The 23,456-nt window shown below is 36.3% G+C and overlaps 1 pseudogene; it reads left to right on the top strand.

The window, feature by feature from the left end:
- The first annotated feature begins 12,996 nt into the window (after positions 1-12,996).
- On the top strand, positions 12,997-17,490 carry LOC131411054 (nucleophosmin-like; annotated as a pseudogene).
- The last annotated feature ends 5,966 nt before the right edge of the window (positions 17,491-23,456 follow it).

Here is a 23,456-nt window from a genome sequence, read left to right as displayed (position 1 = left end):
GATTCTATTTCTATTTCCATGTTCTTTCTTTTTTTTTTCCTATGGTCATTAACATACATTTAAAAAGGAATGGATTTTTGTCAGCTTTAAACTCAACCTTGAATGGCCAGAAATAGGCATTTTCCCCCCTATTATGTTTTAAATGACAACCTTTCAGTGCACCCTTTCCTAACTAGTCATAATTTAGCTTGATAACTTAAAATATTAACATATTAGTCATTAGCTGGTATTATTTGAATTTTACATACTTGTTTAAATAAATCCAGCTTGTCAGATCTATATGCTAATTATTTTCAATGTTTTTTCTTTTCTCTATAATTTAAAATCATAAAGTAAAAATAATTTTGTCCTTTACACACAGTTAATAACAACCCATTGTGAGAAGGTAAGGTATAATTATTATTCAACATGTTTATTTTTGCCAAAGAGCATGTTACTAAATTTGACAAAATTTCTTTGTGTATGATATGGGAGACCAACTCATTAAGCAATGTGTTGATCAGATATATTAGCCTGTGAAAAATTGATTAAGCTTCTTGGTGTTTTATGAAATTTGAGCACAATTTTATTCACGTATAACCAGTTTTGGCTTAACAATTTATGTGTTTATTTACTCTGCGAATATTATTTAAGCCTATGTTATATGCAAGACATTATACTAAATTCTATAAAGTTTATCAAGATGAATTATGTTTCAACTTCCTCCCTTAAAGAACTTACAGTCTATAGTATGCATATGTATAGTTACGTATATATGACTGCACAGCACTCACAAAAAGTGAAAAAGAAAAGCAGACTTTTATAACAGGTACAAGGGGATAAATTGAGTATCATTTTCCAAATGTGTCCCGTAGCTGTGCTATATATACTAAGGAGGCTGAGCACCCAATTCCAGGGTGTGGCGGGGAGGTTTTCCCCACACCACCAAGCAATTCTCGGACACAATCTATTTGCCCTATACTTCAACTTAATGCTGATACTATCTACCTGGAGATAGGGTCAGATCCCACAGGTTAAGGGCTCAGTCCCACAAGACTGCCCCAGCCCCCCACTTCAGATGCCATTGCAAGCCCAGGTTATCACCTGTGCTTCTGACTAAATGGCTGTAAATCAGAGGTTCCAATGACCCCCTCCTTGGGTTTGATTAATTTGCTAGAGCAGCTCATAGAACTCAGAGAAACATTTCACTTACTAGATTACTGGTTTATTATAAAAGAATATACCTTGGGAATAGTCAGATGGAAGAGATGCATAGGGCAAGGTATAGGGACAGCACGTGGAACTTCCATACCCTTTCAGAGTGCACCACACTCACCAAATCTCCATATGTTTACCAATTTGGAAGCTCACCGAACTGTCCTTCTGGGTTTTTATGGAGGCTTCATTACATAGGCATAATTGATTAAATCACTGGTCATTGGTGACTGAACTCAATCTCAGCCCCTCTCTCCTCCCCAGAAGTGGGAGTGGGGAGTGGGCTGGAACCAAAAGTTCCAACCCTCTAATCCCATGGTTGGCTCCACTGGCAACCAGCCCTGTCTTTAAGTGTTTTCTAAAAGTCACCTTATTACTGCAAACCCAGTTGTGGTGAAAAGGAGTTTGTTATGAATAACAAGACACTCATTTCACCTTTTTGGCTCTGCAATGATTTCAGAAACTGAGGACAAGAGACCAAATATTATGACAAGAGATGCTCCCATCACTCTTATTGCTCCAAAGGTTTTAGGAGCTCTGTGCCAGAAACAGGGATGAATATGAGATATATATTTCTTATTATAAATCACAATGTCACATATACCCTATCTTGGTACCTGCTATTGAATGGAAGCGTATCTTCTAAAATGTGAGCAGACACTGATTGGTGTCTGACATCTTGGAACGTCTCTGCCCAAGGAATGTGTATGGCAAGAGGGTCTCAGAGTCCTGGTCAGATAAATAGATATGAGAAGAGACTATGGATAGTTTAAAATTCTCTAGTAAGTAAAAATTTTAAACACAAAATTCAAAAGTGAATGTTCCAATGAATTGTAATAAGGGTGAGGGAATTGTAATAATGGTGATGGTCCCACTCACCAGGGACTATTGCCTGATCCCTGCACTGGCTGTACGTGGCCTGACACATTAGGGATGGTGCCTCATTTCTGATTTTTAAAAACTCCCCATACCAAGCCAGGTAATAGGATTTGGTATCCGGCCCAGCTAATCTATTTTTATTTTTTCTCAATTGTCCAAATATTTATGATTCAGAAAACAATCGTCCAAGAGTGAATCCACTGTTTCCTGCAATAATGCTCCCTTAATGAAAAATAATCTATTTTGTAGCTGTAGTGGGTTGAATTGTGTCCCCAAAAAAGATACATTGAAGTCCTAACTTCCAGTACCTCTGAATGTAGCCTTATTTAGAAATAAGGATTTTTTCAGATGTAATTAAGCAAAAATGAGGTTACGCTGGATTAGGGTGAGCCCTAAATCCAATGACTTGTACCCTTATAAGGAGAGGGCAATGTGGAGACACATAGACACTCATGAACAGAGGGAAGAAGGCTGTGGAAACAGAGGGAGAAATTAGAGTGATGCAGCTGTAAGTCAAGTACCACCAAGTATTGCTGGCAACTGCCGGAAGCTAGGAAGGAAGCATGGAGCAGATTCTCCCTCAGAGCCTTCAGAGAGAGCATGGCCCGCCGACACCTTGATTTCAGACTTCTAGCCTCCAGAACTACAAGAGAATAAATTTCTATTGTTTTAAGCCACCCAATTGTGGTACTTTGTTCCAGCAGCTCTAGGAAACTCATAAAGGAGCAAAGAAATGGGGAAAAAAATGGGTGGGCTCTATCAGTTTCCTACCTGACCACTATCTCCAATAAATAGACTTTACATTAAGGGATTGTTGTATCAAATGTGCTTAATATTAACAGCCTGAATGTGTCAGCTGGAGAAAATTACGATACTGTTTTCTAGAAAAATTAGGTTCTCTCATTGACCTCTGCGTAGATCTTGTGGAAAGGGATATCCATGGGAATACCATGTCTTACCAAAAATCAGTGACCACCAGGATAACCAGTGTCACCTGTGACTCCTGATCTTGTGCTGGAGACAAGATACCCTGTCTAGATCTTGGACATGAGCTACTAGAAAGATTTACTCAGTATCTAGAATGGCTTGACCAAGTATTTCTTTCTTTTTTTTTTTTTTTGAGGAAGATCGGCACTGAGCTAACATCTGCCAATCCTCCTCTTTTTGCCGAGGAAGACTGGCTCTGGGCTAACACCCATGCCCATCTTCCTCCACTTTATATGGGACGCCGCCACAGCATGGCTTGACAAGCGGTGTGTCGGTGTGCAGCCGGGATCCGAACCGGGGACCTCTGGGCAGCCGCAGCGGAGGGCGAGCACTTAACCGCTTGCGCCACAGGGCCGGCCCCTGACCAAGTATTTCTTACAAAGTGCAAAGGCCTTGGAAATAGTAGACTTAACTTGATTCCTAACTTTGTAACTTATTAGAAAGTGACCTTGTGCTTGCTGAAGAACCTCTCTAGACCTCATCAGTAATATGAGGTTTGTAGGAGGTGATCTTTAATGTCTCTTTCAGATCTATGATTCAATGACTCAGTAGATGAATAATTTCCTTAAAATAACTCATAAAGAATCTGAGTTATGCAACTGGAATTTACAGTTTACTCACCTGTAAGTAGAGGCTTTTAAATAATTTTAATTAGTTCTTGCTGAATTATGAAGCTTATTTTGTTATTGTTAAGTTGCATTTTGTTATAAATGAACTGCAACTCTTACTCGTAGATGATTTTGCTAAGAATAAAGGGAAAAGAAGTAGTTTGAATTTCAAATTTCTAGACCATCAAATGTGAAATGAATATTTAAAGATGAACAATAAAATTAGGCTACATTTTTGAAAAATATTCCTGCTTGCTCAAGTCAGAATTATACAGCCATGACCTTTAAAATAAAATACAGAGTTTCAGATAAATGCAGTAGTTGTAGATTATAGTTTCTGGAGAATTCTGCCCAAAGTGATATATGCCCATTTGTCTTTCCTTTCAAAGAATAACAAAAAAAAAACCTTCTTTAAGTCAGATGAGTGTTCTGGAATGCTAAAATAATATGAATGGCTTCCATTCTTCCGTGTTAATATGGATTCCTCCCAAAGGTTTATAATCTTTGATATCCAATCTTGCTTAACTTGGCATTTCAAAATTCTCCAGTAGATTTGCATCAGAATATGATTAACTACTGTGGAGTCTGAAAATAACTTGAGGCTGCTTGCTTTGGCTTTCTCTTGAGATCGCATGCTACACTGAGTGGTATATTGGTGGCAGAATCAAGGTAAATGGGGATAGAAACAAGGTAAATGGAGCATAAGTTTCCCATAGCAAATTTAATTTTGCTTGAGATATCATAATACATGCACATAATACACATGAAAATTACTCCACAAACCGGGGCATATTTGTTAATGTCATAAAAGCATCAATGGAAAAGAATCTGAATTGTGTAATACAATAGTATTGGGGGGAAATTATCACACAATTTGTATGATAAAGCAGAAGGGAGACAGTGTCCCTGGAAGGATTCAGACAATACAAGTCAACACAAAGCATTCCTCCATCTTAGTCATCTTATATCTCATCCTATCCACATTCATTAGCTAAGTCACTCAGGGATCTCTGTTTCCTTTATGTGTATATTTTATTCTGCTGCCCACCTGTAGTGCAGATCAATCTTTGAATGATACAAGAAAAGTATGAGAGAGATACAAGGGCACTTATAACCCACTATAGACTCCTTGGCATTTGGACACTCAATAGTGTCCTCATGGTACTTTACGTGAATTGGCACAGTGATAAGATTTTTGCTAGGTATGTTCCAACAACACCATGTAAACATCTCTTCCTCACTGAAATAATGACACAGTAATGAAGATTCCTGCTGCATAACGTGTAGGGGGGTTAACAGAGGAGCTTAATTGTTAAGAGCTTGGGCTCTCTGGAGCCATACTACCTGGATTTACCCAGCTCTGCCACTTACTAGCTGTATGACCTTGAGCAATTTACTTAATCTCTCTGTAGATCACATGCCACAAAAAGTAGGATGGCGATGATAAGAGGACCTTCCTCTGAGGACTGAGTTAATACATGCAAAGCACTTAGAACAGTGCCCTTAGCATAATAAGCACTTGATAAATCATAACTGTTATTTTTTTATTTTTTTTGTGTGTGAGGAAGATCAGGCCTGAGCTAATATCCATGCTAATCCTCCTCTTTTTGCTGAGGGAGACCGGCTCTGAGCTACCATCTATTGTCAATCCTCCTCCTTTTTTTTTTTTCCCCCAAAGCCCCAGTAGATAGTTGTATGTCGTAGTTGCACATCCTTCTAGTTGCTGCATGTGGGATGCGGCCGCAGCATGGCCGGAGAAGCGGTGTGTCTGTGCGCGCCCAGGATCCGAACCCGGGCCGCCAGTAGAGGAGCGCGCGCACTTAACCGCTAAGCCACGGGGCCGGCCCATAACTGTTATTATGAAGGAGAGTATAAAGATGGGTAACTAAAGAGGCAATTTGGGGGAAGGAGCATAAGTGTGCATCATCTGAAAACATCCCAGGGAGCAATTGTAAAAATTCTACATTCGAATCTTGCAGTTTGAATAGTTTAAACTTTGGGTACTAAGTTGGAGTTTCTCGTTGTGGTTGACCAACTCTGAGCAGGATAAATTGAATTTTGATTCTCCATACTTTTGCTCTCACAGCTAACTCTTTCAGAGCTGGACTGTGGAACTCAGGCAGCACATGGAAGTTAAATTCTAGCCTCGTTATCTTCCCTCTCACTGAAGAAGCATGTGTGTCAGTGTAAAGTTAGCAGAAGGGTCGTAGCAACTTTGAGAGACTCAAGAGTGTAGTTGAGAAGGAAATGGTCATCTCATTGGCAGAGTTTGTAGCCCCAGCCATAATCAGCGAGATGGAGAGGAACAGTAGCACAGGCAAACAAAGGATCGTATGGGTGCTGCAGACAGGTGTCTGGAGTCTCCTGAAATAGCACAGGTCTCCTCTAAATTCATAAGTACCTTATAACACAGTGGTTAAGGAAAAAAAGTATGCTGAAAAGTGTATTTAAATATTGCCACAGCACTTTGCCCTGTTGGACCTAGTAACCAGAGTGGGCCCCAGTGACCAGAGAAACCAGCACAAAGTTAGGAAGGTGGTTGTCCTACTGTTTGAGATAGAACAATGACTCTGTCATTCATGAAGCACCTGCCCAATAGCCTGACCAAGTGTAGTCTCTCTACAACCCTGCCCTTCCTTCTCCTCACCTGCTCATCATCTCTGCCAAAAGGGAAATGAGCTAGTTCTTTTCATGCATGCTTTCTCTTCTTTACCATTTCTTTGCTTGTGATGCTACCCATGACTGCTGCAAGAGATAACACAACTCTTCCCTAGACGCGAGGCCACTGTGTCTGTTGCTGGTTCCTTGCTTCTTAGCAGAGGTTGAGGTGACCCATGGCTTCTTCACATCTGGTGAAGAATGAAGGAAAGCTGTCTTTTGGAATGACAGACTAAACTTGGGTAAGACAGACCTTACAAGAAATCTTTACTATCACCTGGTAAGAGGAATTAGTTTGCAAGTTGCCTAAATAGTAGAGACACTGACATTCTAATTGTGAGCTGCAATTCCTAGAAACACAAAACCTGTGATCCCTGGTGATCGCAAGAGGATGCTTGTTCCAGTGGAGGAGAATCGGGCAGATTGATGCACTGGAGGAGCCATGTGGCCCGACCGCTCTCTCTCATAGCAATGACCGTATTGTGATCACACAGTAACGTATTTTCAAATTTAGGGGGAGACGGAGTCTGTGGGAGTTCTTTTTACTTTAGTAGCCTAAGTAGAATAGGAAGCTCATGGTTCTGACCATCAGAGACTACATATCACTAAGCTTGAACATAATTAGAGATCTTAACATACAGCTGATCAGGTCAGAAGCAGTATTATATCTAAAATAAAACTCAGTTTTTGTAAACCTGTATGATATTGAGTTTTATTTTAAATATAATACTAGTTAGTGGGACTTATTTTTTTATCTTCAGGACTTAGAGTTTTGCTCCTCAGTGAGCACTTCATCACAGTGTAATATCTATCTTACTCGTGTTTCTATCTCTAATGCATAGCCTAATGCTAGACACATATTAGGCATTTAGCTTTTTTTTTTAAGTGGATGAATGAATCCATCGAGATAAAATTAGTGTTCTACTTACATAAACATTTCAGTGAGCAGATTAAAAACGTAAAAAGGAAAAGCCAAATACATTGTGATTTTCCATTATATTTTATTTCTAAAGTTGACATAGTTTGGCTGCTAGGAAAAAGAATACTGGCTGAGGGAAAAAAATGTGGCATTGTCTTATTTAGCAGAGCTGAACAGCGGCCCCTTTCTTTTGAGTGGTGAAAACAGGAAGCCCTAGACCCACCAGTAGGAACCGTATGATGAGTGTTCAGCAAACACCCAGATTCTTCCAGTTTTGACTGTAAGAGGAGAATTTAGAACCTGGTCTCTCAGCTGGCCTCAGATATATTAGAATTAACATTGCATATTTGCAACCTCTAAAGTTGCATGTATGTGAAAGACTGTGGGAGGGAGACGGAACCAGAGAGTCAGTGTTGGAAGCACCTTACAGTTCATCTACATGAGTCTTTTTATCTTTCAAATGTGAAAACTGGGGTCAGGGAGGGGTAGTCATATACAACTTTTCTATGGAACAGAATACTGTTGCAGCTGTTAAAGTAAGAGTGAAGACTGGGGCTCATCATGGAAAAAGGCATATGATATAGTAAAGAGTAAAACACTAAAGTCTGAATGTGCTTTAATTGTAACTACATAAATTTATGCTCATGGAAAAGATTACTAGAGACTTTTTTTTTCTGCTTCCAAACATTCCCCTGTTGGAGGTTGGGAAACATTTTCTATAAAGGGCCAGATAGTAATTTGTTTCAACTTTGCAGGCCAAGGGACCATATACTCTGCATTTGTAGCACGAAAGTAGCCATAGACACTATGCAAGTGCATAAGCAGGAGTGTGTTCACAGGCTGTGTACAATAAGGATTGGTCTAACGGCCACAGTTTGACTACCCATGCTTCATTCTTCAACACGTTTATTTATTAAACAAATGTTATGTATCAGGCATTACGCTATATACTGGGATACAAAGGTGAATAAAATCTGATTTTTATGTCCGAGTACATATATCACAGTCCAAACTATGAGCATTGCCTTATTTTTACATTAAAAAATCATCCATGAGTTATTTTTCTTTTTATCTTGTTGACTTCTTTCTAGTAGATATAACCTGAAGGACGGGCTCCTTCTTCTGACATGCCTTAAGAACCTAGGGAACAAGGAAATACAAATGAATAAGGTATGCTTTTGAGTCTATATGAATAATAATTCCCCACTGAATATAAATTACCCTCATAATATGGGGTTAATATTATCGCTTAGCTCTGCAAAGGAAAAACAGAACTGAGTGTTTATGTTGAAATTTGCCTTGAAAGACAATGGAGTCAGTGAACTACAGAATCCTTGTGATCCTTAATGGAATATTCATGCTTGGCAAATCCCAGTCTGTGTGCTGTTATTGCTCAAAGTGAGCTCAGGGGATATTGAGTGAATGCTGCTAGAGAGGAGATAAGACTTCAGAAAACAAGAGCGCGAACAGAAACGCACATTTTTACAAAGAGCTAAATTGTGTGAGTGCTAATAAGAATGTAATCTAAGTTTAATCAGGAGCGCCTTGTAGAAGTGGAGGAAGTACAAACCTGAAGCATTCTGATGGCTTTGCCAGAGGATGTTCTATATGCTGGAACTTGGACAAGAATTCTTATCAAATAATGTTGTGATTTTGAAAAATATTCAATGAGTATACACTGATTATCTTGTGTGTCCATAAGCCAGTGACTTCCGGAGGTTTGAGGAAGAGAAAAAATAATTTTTGCCTAAGAGATGGCCCAGCGGGAATTTAGCAACCCAACTTATAGAATGTTGATCATGAGCTTCCTTTTCTCCACGTGGAAATTTTGTTAGCTCTCTGGTTCACATGAGACTAGGTAGCAGAGGAAAAAATAATTTCAAAAATCCTTTCTGTACCACATGAAATAATATCTGAAAAATGAACAGTATATTATAGAGACACCTTCACTCAGAGACAGAGCTGGTTCTCAAAAGGTGGGTGAATTTAAGCGTCCTTCAAACTGATGAAGAGAGAGTTAAGCCTGCTGGTCCCATGATGTTTTATAGCTAGGCACACTTTTCTCCTACTTAATGATTTACATTGTGTGTGCCATCTTGTATGCGTCTAACATTGATAAGTTTATCTTTGGCAAAGGCCCCCCTACTCATTCAGTGCTCACCACTTTGATGTTGTATTGTTTCCAAGGAGCACTGGAGAGAATGCAACTCTGGACTACATCACAAATTCCCACTTTGGTGACCTTGGACTTGTTGCTAAACCTCTTTATGCCTAGTATTCTTTATCTTTAAAAGTGGATAAAAGTAATACCTACTTTATGGGTTGCTAGAATTACATAAGAAAAAGCACTTGAAGTACCTGACAGATAGTATCTTTTCACAAAAATTAGGAAGTATTAATAAGAATACCAATACAAATATATTTATGGTTTGCAACTAAAGTTTAAGCAACAATTCTGTTCTTGTGCATATTCTGAAATTAATATCTAATCTTTTCTTGAATTAGCAGCAGGCTAATAAGGCATTGGATATTATTAATAATCTTGGAGCTAAAAACTTGGATTTTTTATAAATTTATTTTGCCATTTAGCGTACTACGTCACTGATGATTTTTCAGTTTAGAGGTAGAGTTATTCACATAATATGTGGCCATATAATTTATCAACCAAATAGGGTCATTTGTAAAAGTGAAAAAGGTATTAAAATAATTTAATTTTATAATTTTTAGAATATTTATTGATTAACGCACTGGATTTATTGTTTTTGTAGACCTATATGATAGTTATATTCAAAAACTTCAGAAATAAAATTCTCTCTAAAAATAAAAGTAGCAAATCTATTTTATTAAAGCAAAAAAATCCTACTTTATATTGATTATTTGGATAGTTAAAAAAATAGCATAAGTAATTTAGTTATTCTTGGTATACATTTCCATATTTTAATAAAATTCTTATTTGTATCAATTTCATACCATATTGCTGGTATATTTCTGAAGAATGTATAGTCATTTGCAATATGGTCTTATTTTAATTTGTTTTTCTTAAAAATATGAAATCTGCTTCAAAAATATGTAATCTTCTTCAAAGTTGTTTTTTATGGTTAATGAATTTGAAATTATTGACACCTTCAATTGGCTCTTTACTGTAGAACTTGATATGTTTAATTGAGAAAATATTCTTTTTCCATTTGCTAAAGTCCCTCCTAAGCTCAGAAAATTCTATTAAATAGAAAATATTCTCAATTCTAATTTTTTTTTTTTTTGTGAGGAAGATCAGCCCTGAGCTAACATCTGCCAATCTTCCTCTTTTTTTTGCTGAGGAAGACTGGCCCTGGGCTATCATCCATGCCCATCTTCCTCTACTTTATATGGGACGCCGCCACAGCATGGCTTGACAAGCGCTGCATCAGTGCCCGTCCCGGATCCGAACTGGCGAACCCTGGGCTGCCACAGTGGAACATGCGCACTTAACCACTTGCACCACCGGGCTGGCCCCTCAATTCTAATTTTTTCATATTAAAATATAAAAATATTTCAACCTAATATTTTTTGTTAGGTTTTGTCTTTTATTTGTTTTTGTTTTGCCTCGCTTCTAGCTGTTTTCAAAAACAAATATTTTTGCAAAACAAGTTTTCTCTCAATAATTATTTTATTGTTTTTCCAAATATTGACACTTCAAAACCATTGGATTTCTCATTTTTATTCCACTCTGGTACAGACCATAAATTTAGCCATCTAAAAATGGATTCTCTCTACAAAAAATAGATTCTATCAAAAGATTCTGTCCACATTTGAAAGCACAATTCAAGAATTTCAAAATTAAATCTTGTATATTTTCTATGTCCTCTATGTTTAATTTATGCAATTCCTCCCTTGTTTTCATGGGTATAAATTTCAATATATCCTATTTTCAAACTTTGTTTTAAATAACTGAAATATGGTATAAGCATCAAAAGGCTAAATTTTTTTCTATTTGTTGAATGCTTTTATTCAATATCTACAACTAATTACGAACAAAGTGGAACCAAAATACAGAGGAAAAATTTGTCCCCTCTAGAAATTAGAATTCAGTACCACAGTAGGACATTCAGGATGATTTACAAAGTAGCTCTTCAAAGTGGCAAACATTTCTAAAATTTGTTTGAATTTCAGAATCCAAGGAGCAAGGAGAAATGCCTACTTCCAAGTTAAACTAAACTTTGCATTCAAGTTCTTTAGCAAGAATTGTGTAGTTGAGTTTTTAACAACCATGGTTTTCCCATTGCTTGGTAAAATACTGCAGATAGTTTAAGCACAAATATGAATGATGTGTTTACCGTAACTAATTACAAGTAAATTCCCTGCTCCATAGATTTATTAATTTAGTAAGAACATTGTTTCTACCGCTTGCAAAATTTGTATTCATATTATTATCTTCAATGTTCAATATTTTCATGGAAAGCAATAACATTCTCAAGAATATATGATGCTTCTCCTTGGACGCTGTGATGGTTAATTTTATATATCAACCTGTCTGGGCCATGGTGCCCAGATATTTGACCAAACATTATTCTGGATGTTTCTGTGAAGGTGTTTTTATGGATGAGATTAACGTTTAAATCATGGGACTTTAAGTAAAGCAAATTATCCTCGGTAATGTGGGGTCTCATCCAATCAGTTGAAGGCCTTAATTGAACAAAGACTAACATCTCCTGAGTAATAAAGGAATCTGCCAACGGATTGTCTTTAGTCTCAAACTACAACTCTTCTCTTGGTTTCCAGCCTGCCAGCCTACCCTGAGGTTTTGCATTTACCAAGCCTCCACAATCTTATGAGCCAGTTGCTTAAAATAAATCTTTCTCTCTCTCTCTCTCTCTCTCTCTCTACACACACACACACACACACACACATACATGTATACATATATCCTCTTGGTTCTGTTTCTCTGAAGAAACTTGACTAATACAGACACAATTAAGTTTTTAAAGCTCTACTTTGGTTTCATGAACTGAAGGAAAAAAAAATAGAACCATTATGGGAATTAACTGACTTTCTGTTTGAGGAGTCTGACAACACTGATATAAAACTGGACTCATTTAACTGTTTACAAAGTTCTTCTGCTATTCAAGTCAGTAAATTAACAGCTACCATTTTGCATTTTGTCTTCGTACATGAAAACTTGGAAGCAAAAGTGAGCAAGATTAATCTAGAAAGCTACTAATTCAATCTAAATAAAAAGTCAAGTTTCATAAAATGTTTTATAAACACACCTTCTGCTGCTGCATGTATTAAATCTTTGTCATCAAGCACAGTAGTCTTAAATTAACTATAATATTTGAAGCCCAAGGAGGCACTTTTTAAGTAGACTTGTGTTCTCCAGTTTTAACATGATCAGTGATATTGCTACAATTCCCATGGTGGATGGTGAATAATGACATGTATTTTGTGAAAGTTATATCACCAACTTTCCTGAGGAGCATAAATCTAATCATTAATTTTTTATTAAATGTACTTTTTAAATTTACTGCTCCTAAAATGGTTTATTGTAAAATAAAAAATAAAGGAGTTATAATTTTGCACCATAAAACAATGAAACAACCACTCTAGCAACATACATTAGACTACTCTATCACTTGCTAAGGCGGGGACTTATTGGCCTCTATTTCCCGCTCAAATTTCATATAACTTCTTCCAATGTTTCCTTCATTTTCCACTGGCCTTGCTGACTAACGTCTTGGTGGCTTGGGCTTTCAAGACCATGGAACTTTCAAGGCCATGGCCATGGTGAAAGTGGATGTACACCAAGTGGGTCAGCCGGGGTGGTGGCACCACATCCTTCTTCCACCTTCTCAAGGAACATGGAGAGTTTCTGAGTGTGCTTCGTGTTATTGGCAAAAGCCCGGCCTGTTTTACCTTAAAAGAGTTAGGTTGAAGTGATGTTGCATTTGAAAAGGCTTAGGAAAAGAAGTCAAGTGTTGCTGCTTGTCTTTAGATTTAGCCACCCGTTAAAGCAGGAATTCTGTTCCCTGAGCATCTGTCTTACGTATAGTAAGAGAGCTCATGGCAGAAACTCACAGTACAAAGCAGAGAATTCCCAAACCCACGCCAGAGAACTCCTAAACCCACACCAGGTTGTTTGAAGGCAACTATTAAAAAATAGCATTGTTGAAAAAGGAAAATTCTGGGACAAATGCCAAACCAGAGAGACGTTGGGACAGCAGCTTTAAATTGGGACTGTCCCAGGCAAATCGGGACACATGATTGGCCTATACGTGAGTCACGACCAGACTTTCTGAATTATTGCCACTCAGGAATGATTTATCTGCTACACCTCAAATATTTGTTACTTCCAAGTTTAATTATCTCAACTTTCATTTCCATAATAATTATGCTCTTCATGTGTGTTCTTAAAATATCCTGACTGCTTTCATAGTTGTTGGAGATTATGAGAATAACAATATGAATAAAATACTTCAAAATTAAACCCAAACTCAGAAAACATAAAAAGGAGACTAAGGTAAAATCTGATGCTTGTTCACGATTCTCACCGCTAACCATTGGTGTGGGCAGAAATAATGTATTTTGCTATGGAATGTAGCCTTATTCATATGTGTGAAAGTAAATAAGTTGACAGTTCACTAGAGGGGGAATTTCTTGTTTTAATACTATTGAGTAGATTATACAGAAAATTCAGCCCACATGAAGTTACATATAAAAAAGATTGAAAGATATGACCCATTGGAGAGATGCTCAATTCCAAATCTGTCTGTGCCCACAAACTGAAAAGCAGAGCATTTAATTAGCAGGGAAAATCTTTGCTGACCTTTTTTTTTTGGAATGACCCTTCCACTCTTCTCTGATAGGAGAAATCTTACTGTGTATCCAGTTTCAAAAGTCATACCTTTCATTACTTACTCTCTCCCCCATGTTTTCATCACACCTTGTACATACACATAACGATTCAGTCATCATGTTCTCTTATAGATACTTGTTTATGTTTAGGTCTTCCATAGGACTTTGTCCAGGATAAGGCCATGTCTTAACGTTCCTTGTATCTGAACATCCATTTAGTGTTATTTAACACAATAATTAGCTCAAGACATGTTTGTTGAAAAGACTTCAAAGTTACATCCAGGGCCGGCCCGTGGCTTAGCAGTTAAGTGCGCACGCTCCGCTACTGGCGGCCCAGTTCAGATCCTGGGCACACTGACGCACTGCTTCTCTAGCCATGCTGAGGCCGCGTCCCACATACAGCAACTAGAAGGATGTGCAACTATGACATACAACTATCTACTGGGGCTTTGGGGAAGAAAAAAAAGGAAGAGGATTGGCAATAGATGTTAGCTCAGAGCCAGTCTTCCTCAGCAAAAAGAGGAGGATTAGCATGGATGTTAGCTCAGGGCTGATCTTCCTCACAAAAAAAAAAAATTAAAAAAAAAAAAACAAAGTTACATCCACTTTCTGGTCATAACAGTGCTACCAATCATCTTGACTGAATCCCACTTTTTAAATTCAGATCAATTTATAATATTAAAAATTTCATAAACCTCAGTGTGATAGTTGGACTCCTACTAACCATAGCTTGAGACAACAGTATCAAAAGCTACTCTGATTACAGTAATGCTTTTAAATAAATGTATATGCAAACAGCATTTGTGTAATTTTTATAAACTAGTAATACAAACATGTGTAAGGCCAATTGTTCAGCCGATAGGAATTGGTGTACATATATGTTTCTAGAAGACTGATAATAAATACGTTGCTCCTAAAGAGGACTTTGCTATTGTTGGTGGGGGAGATTGTTTTATGTCAATGAAGGAGTTACATCTTCCTGCAGAAACTTTGCAACTTTCACAGTACAGATCATCAAATTCACAGAGCTGGGCTGATGACACTCTAATAACAAATAGCAATTCTCTCATAAAAGATTTTATGAACTATTTTCTTCTTTTCTACTTTCTACCTACAGAAGAAAACAATTCAGTTCAAGTACTTAAAATGACATATTTAGATTTATTTAGTAATTTGTCATTTAGGCTACCTTTAAAAAATCAACATTTTTGATAAGTGAAACTGGTTTTCTCCCGTAAAATGGCCATTATTTTTTTTAATTATGAAGAACACAGTATGTTTCAGGGAGAAAACATGTTTAAAGCATCTGCTTTTGACAATGACATTAGACTTTTCCTAATCAGAGCCCCCATTTAATGTCTGCAAAATTTAAAGGGTGTCTTTATCTAAGCATAAAATTGACACTTGCCAACATGCAGAACAGGTTGTGTTTCTATTTCAAGGGAAAATTGTGTTTACCCTATTACCTATCATCATAATACCTGTCTGAATTGTTGTTGTAAGTCATTCATCATCTTAGAAGTAAATAATTTTCTTGATGTGTTGTAGGAAAAATACATCAATACAGAGAATGATGATGGTGTGATTATAGTAATTATCACATGTAACACAGGTAGTTACTGCCATTTAATTCTGTTCTCATTCATTGTAGAGCTAGTAAAAGTCACATTAGGGAGAATATACAAGATGAACTAACATTAAGGAATTTTTGTTCACTAGAAATGAGAAGAATAAAAGGCTTTGAAGTAGACTTGATTTACAATTTTTTTTGGGCTAACCTCTAGGGCAAATTTTAATTACTGATATTATAGTGGGTTGAGAGAGATTAAAGTAACTTTCAATTGAGAACAGTATTATAAATAGTTGTCCAAAAGATGAGAAAGTAAAGAAGACAATAGACTTTAAAAATATCCTATTTTTCCAAAAGTTATGATAATTTGTGTCACTGATTATCATTTTCTTTCACCAGACCCTGGATTATTCAAAGGCAGAAATCATGGTATTTCTATTTTTTCCCTAATTTCTGACAAAGTGCCTGTATATGGAAAGCAATCCATGGCGTGCTGGGTCAGGCTCATGCTGGTTTGCGAGAGCTGACTGTTGGATTTTCAGGAACTGTAGAAGCTGTTTGCTGTCACCTTAGTAGCTTGAAATCAGACACGGTGGAGCTATTTATACCATAGAAACAGGCATGGAAAGGACTTTTCCACCAGAGAGCAGATTACTACACATTTATTAGCATACCACCAGAAAGCATTCGATAAATGGTGAGTGAACAAAGAATGAGTGAACGGTAAAAAAAAAAAAAAAAAAAATCATATTGATAATCTGAAATAACAAAAAGAAATGCAAACTACTCATGAAATAAAGACACAGCATTAAATAAGATAAAATCCGTGTAATTTGGTGTCAAACAGGCTTTCAGTTCTAATTTGGGCTATGGCTCTGACTAGTTGTGTGTTCTTATACAAGCCATTTGAATTCTTTGAGGTTTAAGCCCCTTCATGTGAGGGCACAATAAGAAGTCTGCAACTTGACAGAGAGCCCGCCCCCATCATGCTGGCACCCTGATCTTGAGCTTCCAGCCTCCAGAACTGCTGCTAACTAAAGGCCAACAAATATTATCTCTTTAAAGTGGATAGTGATGAAAATGAGCACTAGTTATCTTTTAGAACAGTCAGTTTAGGCGCTGGGACAAAGGACGAATTGCACCTTGTTGACGCAGAGACGACGTGTTACGAAGGCAGTCCAATTAAAGTAAAACTGGCAATTTTGAAAATGTCTGTACAGCCTGTGGTTTCTCTTGGGGGCTTTGATATAACATCACGTGTGGTCTTATGGTTAAGTGTGATTCAGGGCCTGTGCACGTTAGTGGACAGCACTTAGTAGCTGTGGAGGATGATGCAGAGTCAAAAGACGAAGAGGAGGAGGATATGAAACTCCTAAGTATATCTGGAAAGCGACCTGCTCCTGGAAGAGGTAGCAAGGTCCCACAGAAAAAAGTAAAACTTGCTGCTCATAAAAATGGTGAGGATGAAGATGAAGATGAAGATAATGATGATAATGATTTTGATGAGGAGGAAGCTAAAGAAAAAGCTTCCGTAAAGAAATCTACATGCAATACTCCAACCAAAAGCGCACAGAAAACAAACCAGAATGAAAAAGACTCAAAGCCATTGGCACTAAGATCAGAAGGTCAAGATCCTTCAAAAAACAGAAAAAAACTTCTAAAACACTGAAGGGACCTAGTTCTGTGGAAGACTTTAGAAGAAAAATGCAAACAAATATAGAAAAAGGTGGTTCTCTTCCTAAAGTGGAAGCCAAGTTCATCAATTATGTGAAGAATTGCTTCCAGATGACTGACTAGGAGGCTGTTCAAGATCTCTGGCAGTGGAGGAAGTCTCTTAAAGAAAATATTTTAAATATTTAAAAATTTTAAATTTAAATTAAAAATTTTTTAAATATTTAAACATTTGCTAAAATTTTTTGTCGTTTCATTTCTGTAACAGCTGATATATGGCTGTCCCTTTTATAGTGCAGAGTGAGAACTTTCCCTACTGTGTCTGCTAAATGTTGTCTAGGTTCCACTGCCAAGAATGGGTTGTCCAAAATGCCTGTTTAATTGTTTTTGTTTTGTTTTTAAATACAATCTGGTTTGTTTTTTTTTTGAGGAAGATTGGCCTTGACCTAACATCTGTTGCCAATCTTGCTCTTTTTCTTTTTTCTCCCCAAAGCCCCAGGACATAGTTGTATATCCTAGTTGTAGGTCCCTCTAGTTCTTTTGTGTGGGATTCTGCCTCAGCATGGCTTGACGAGTGGTGAGTAGGTCTGCACCCAGGATCCGAACCAGCTAACCACAGGCCGCCATACTCGAACGCATGAGCTTAACCTCTATGCCACTGGGCTGGCCCCCAAAATGCCTGTTTAGTTTTTAAAGATGGAACTCCACCCTTTGCTTGGTTTTAAGTGTGTGTGGGATGTTATAATAGTACTGGCCATCAGACAGATGGAAATGGCTGGGAGACAAAAATATACGTGTGAAATAAACTCAGTATTTTAGTAAAGTCAATAAATAAATACATAAATTTTTTGAGATATAAGTAACTTGCTCAATGGTGTGTGTATCAATAAGGGAAGGTAATAATGCTCACCATATAAGGATATAAGGGAGATTAAATTTCATGATTGTCTAAAATATATGAGATTGAATCATAGAGAATTTTTTATATTTGTATAGATCAAAAACAGTTAGGTCTCAGTTATTTCACATGGCTCCACTTTTATAGTAAGTGTGCAATAAATATTTGAAGGGAGAAATAAGGAAAGAGAAATAAAGGAGGTTACAAAGAAAAGAGAAAGAATATAGAAGATATCAGAATTTTATTTAACAAAAAAATGTTTTTTAATATGTCCACATGCATCCTGCCCAATCTTCCAGTTCGCTACTACAGTCAGTGACTTACACAACAAAAACCAACGTTCTCGCCATTTAACTTAAGGCTTTGAAGCCCGTAGAGATGCTTTCCGAACTGTGCGATATGTTTCCTACAATTTAAATGTGTAATGTGTATTAGTATATTGTAATCCTTTGACAATGGTAGTTCATTCAGACTATATTTTTGGGACCAAGGTAAGAACACTTTTTAATCTATTTATGTAGTTAGCTAACTAATTTTAAAAAGCAATACATGTCCTTCATAAAAAAAAAAAGATCCTAACCATAGTGAAGTTTAAAATAGCTGTGTGTCAAGGATAACACATGTAAATATTAATTAGAACATATCACAGATCACACTGTACATCTGTGCATCTGCAGAATGCATTTCAAACTAACAAGCATGCCATGGACATCTTTCCATTGAAAGTTGAGAGATCTATTTCATCTCTTATATTTTATATAATGTTCCATTGTATGGATGAGTCAAAGTTGACTAAATCAATCTTCTCTCACTTTTGGCTTTCATGAACAATGCAGCAATGAACATTTGTGTGTATATACATCTATGTGTGTATAAATATATCTATGTATATATTTTCTCTATATTTATATACTATATTTTTTAATATTTTTATTTATACATACACAGTTACATATGCAGGCACACATATATTGTTTTCATACATGGATAAATATTCATGTATGATAAAGTCTTGGATTCGGAAATGCTAGGCAAATGAGACTTTCCATTTCAAATTTGACCACGTATAACTAAATTGTTCTCCAAGGAGGTTGTGCTAGTTTATACTTTCTCCAAAAGAATATCTTTTATCCATATATGAAAAGTACTTCATAAATCATCTCTGGAATATTTGCAATTTGATAGATGAAAAAACTCTTTTTAACTTGCATTGATTATTAATGAGGGTGACCATCTCCACTTGTATTTGTCGTTTTTTAATTTGTTTCTCTATATTTCCTCTTCATATTTTTTGCTCATCTTTCTGTTGGGTTGTAAGGGGTCTGTTATTTTTTTTAAATATATTTTTCTGTCAATATTTTCCAAATGTTCACAATTTTTGATTTTCCTTAACTTTCTCTGTACTGCTTTTTACTATGCCAACATTTAAAAAATTTATGTAGTGAAATCTGTCAATATTTTCTTTAAAGATTCATATAACACATATATAAATCCTCCCACTTTTCAATATTTTATATATATGTTTATATTGAAATCTTTGATCTGTCTCGAATTTATTTTGGTGAAATGAGTGAGCACTGACTTATATTTATTACCCAATGACTGGAAGCTATCCCAATGACACTTATTGAATAATCCATCTTTCCCTTGTCTATTTGAAATACTTGCTTTCTCATATTCTAATTGTCAGTGTGTCTTGGGTATATTTAGACTTTCAATAATTATTTTCCAGTGATTTATTCTAGTTCTGCACCTACATCATCCTGTTGTAATTTTGGTTCTTTTATTACTGTATGTTTCAATGTTATTTAGCACAAGACCTCTTTCATTATTCTTTTTTTTGGGGGGGGAGCAATCTACCTGGTTATCCTTAAAATTTTCTTTTTCTGGATAAATTTTTAAATATCTTGACACATTGCAAACTTAAACACAGACACACACACACACACACGCACACACATTGGAATTTTCATTGGGCATACACTCAATTTAGTGATTGGTTTAGGGAGAACTTACATGATGCCAAATTGAATCTCTGTATCCAAGAACAAGAACTTGCTCCATTTATTTAAACCTCTCTTGCTTTGGCAGAGTTATTCATGTGAGTCTTGCATATTTTTAGTGAAGTCATTTTCAAGATTTTTTTGCTGTTGCTTTTGTGAATGGGATATTTTTAAAACTGCATTTCTAACATATTACTTGTGTGGTATAAAGGTAAGGTATTTTGTATATTTTTATCTTTGCTACTATTTTGAAATTCTTTAATATTTCTAAGACCTTTTTTAGTAATCTTCTCTGGGTTTTCCATTTGTGTTATTGTTTTTCTCGTATTATGTATTAAATATTTTCTATCTTTCTCTAGTCTAATGACATTGGCAAACAGTTCCAGAATTACAGCAGGAAAAGCAGGTATCCTTATCTTAAACTTAACTTTGATGGCAAGGCTTTTAGGATGTCATCAGTAGACAGGATATGTACGGGTTGGTGGGATGTGTCTTATGCATGTTATCAAGGTACAGCATCCATCAGCTCCTAGTTTCTTACATTATTTTTAAAATTTTATTAAGCATTTATTACACTTTCCATATGTTTTGTTCCACACTATTTTTAGGGGATAATAATCACATTTCTAGTCAAATTTGGGATATATCTCTATTGGTTACATTCTACTGTTCTTTTAATATGCTGCTAAAATTGATTTGCTAATAGTTTGTTTTGAATTTTTACATAGATAATCATAGGTGGAAGATGTTTGGGATTTTCTTTCCTGGTCCTATATTCTAAGTTTTCCTAATGGTACTACTATAATTTTGTAACAAAGAATTGGAAATATTTCTCTTAGTTTATATGAGTGGTTCTCAAACCTGGCTGCGCATTAGAATTTTAAAAACCATGAACACTTAAAAATTACTAAGGCCTGGGTCCCACATTAGATCATTTACATGTAGGTGGAGGTGTCAGTGACTTCAGTATAATATAGTCTCAAATTTCTTCTATTTTTGCCTAGTGTTGACCATGTATGCCGCCTTGACTCATTCTTTCTTTTTTATTTTTTAAGTCCTTATTTATTTATTTATTTTTTAAATTTTTTGTTTCTTGCAGTAACATTGGTTTATAACATTGTATAAATTTCAGGTGTACATCATTGTACTTCTATTTCTGCATAGATTACATCATGTTCACCACCCAAATGCTAATTACAACCCATCACCACACACATGTGCCGAATTATCCCTTTCGCCCTCCTCTCTCTCCCCTTCCCCTCTGGTAACCACCAATCCAATCTCGGTCCCTATGCGTTTGTTTATTGTTGTTATTATCTACTACTTAATGAAGGAAATCATACGGTATTTGACCTTCTCCCTCTGACTTATTTCACTTTGCATAATACCCTAAATGTCCATCCATATTGTCACAAATGGCTGGATTTCATCGTTTCTTATGGCTGAGTAGTATTCCATTGTGTATATATACCACATCTTCTTTATCCATTCGTCCTTTGATGGGCACTTAGGTTGCTTCCAAGTCTTGGCTATTGTTAATAACGCTGCAATGAACACAGGGGTGCATGTATCTTTATGCATTGGTGTTTTCAAGTTCCTTGGATAAATATCCAGCAGTGGAATAGCTGGATCATATGGTAGTTCTATCCTTGATTTTTTGAGGAATCTCCATACTGTTTTCCATAGTGGCTGCACCAGTTTGCACTCCCACCAGCAGTGTGTGTGAGAGTTCCCTTCTCTCCACATCCTCCCCAACACATGTTGTTTCCGGTCTTGTTAATTATAGCCATTCTGACCGGCGTGAGGTGATATCTCGTTGTAGTTTTGATTTGCATTTCCCTGATGGTTAATGATTTTGAACATCTTTTCATGTGTCTGTTGGCCATCTGTATATGTCCTTTGGAGAAATGTCTGTTCAGGTCTTTTGCCCATTTTTTAATTGGCTTGTTAGTTTTTTTGTTATTGAGATGCATAAGTTCTTTATATATTTTGGAGATTAAGCCCTTATCAGATGTATGGTTTGCAAATATCTTCTCCCAATTGTTAGGTTGTCTTTTCGTTTGGTTGATGGTTTCCTTTGCTGTGCAGAAGCTTTTTAGTTTGATGTAGTCCCATTTGTTTATTTTTTCTATTGTTTCTCTTGCCCGGTCAGACATGGTGCTTGAAAATATGTTGCTAAGACTGATGTCGAAGGGTACTGCCTATGTTTTCTTCTAGAAGTTTCACAGTTTCAGGTCTTACATTCAAGTCTTTAATCCATTTGGAGTTAATTTTTGTGTATGGTGTAAGGTAAGGGTCTACTTTCATTTTTTTGCATATGGCTATCCAGTTTTCCCAACACCATTTGTTGAAGAGACTTTCTTTTCTCCATTGTATGTTCTTGGCTTCTTTGTCAAAGATTAGCTGTCCATAGGTGTGTGGGTTTATTTCTGGGCTTTCGATTCTATTCCATTGATCTGTGTGTCTGTTTTTGTGCCAATACCATGCTGTTTTGGTTACTATAGCTTTGTAGTATATTTTGAAATGAGGGAGTGTGATACCTCCAGCTTTGTTCTTTTTACTCAGGATTCCTTTAGCTATTTGGGGTCTTATGTCGTTCCATATAAATTTTAGGATTCTTTGTTCTATTTCTGTGAAAAATGTTGTTGGAACTTTGATAGGGATTGCATTGAATCTATAGATGGCTTTAGGAAGTATGGACATCTTAACTATGCTAATTCTAGCAATCCAAGAGCACGGAATATCTTTCCATTTCTTTGTGTCTTCTTCAATTTCTTTCAGAAATGTTTTATAGTTTTCGGTGTACAGATCTTTCACCTCTTTGGTTAGGTTTATTGCTAGGTATTTTATTCTTTTTGTTGCAGTTGTAAATGGGATGGTATTCTTAATTTCTCTTTCTGCTACTTCGTTGTTAGTGTATAGAAATGCAACTGATTTTTGTATGTTGATTTTGTGTCCTGCAACTTTACCATATTCGTTTACTACTTCTAAAAGTTTTCTGGTGAATTCTTTAGGGTTTTCTATATATAAAATCGTGTCATCTGCAAATAGTGACAGTTTCACTTCTTCCTTTCCAATTTGGATCCCTTTTATTTCTTTTTCTTGCCGATTGCTCTGGCTAGGACTTCCAGTACTATGTTAAATATGAGTGGTGAGAGTGGGCAGCCTTGTCTGATTCCTGTTCTTAGAGGGATAGCTTTCAGTTTTTCACCATTGAGGATGATATTAGCTGTGAGTTTGT

The sequence above is a fragment of the Diceros bicornis genome, chromosome 10 (genome assembly GCF_020826845.1).
Source record: "Diceros bicornis minor isolate mBicDic1 chromosome 10, mDicBic1.mat.cur, whole genome shotgun sequence".
In the NCBI taxonomy this organism is placed as follows: domain Eukaryota; kingdom Metazoa; phylum Chordata; class Mammalia; order Perissodactyla; family Rhinocerotidae; genus Diceros; species Diceros bicornis.
Note: the sequence above shows the minus strand (reverse complement) of the source record. Positions and strands in the feature narration are given on the sequence as shown.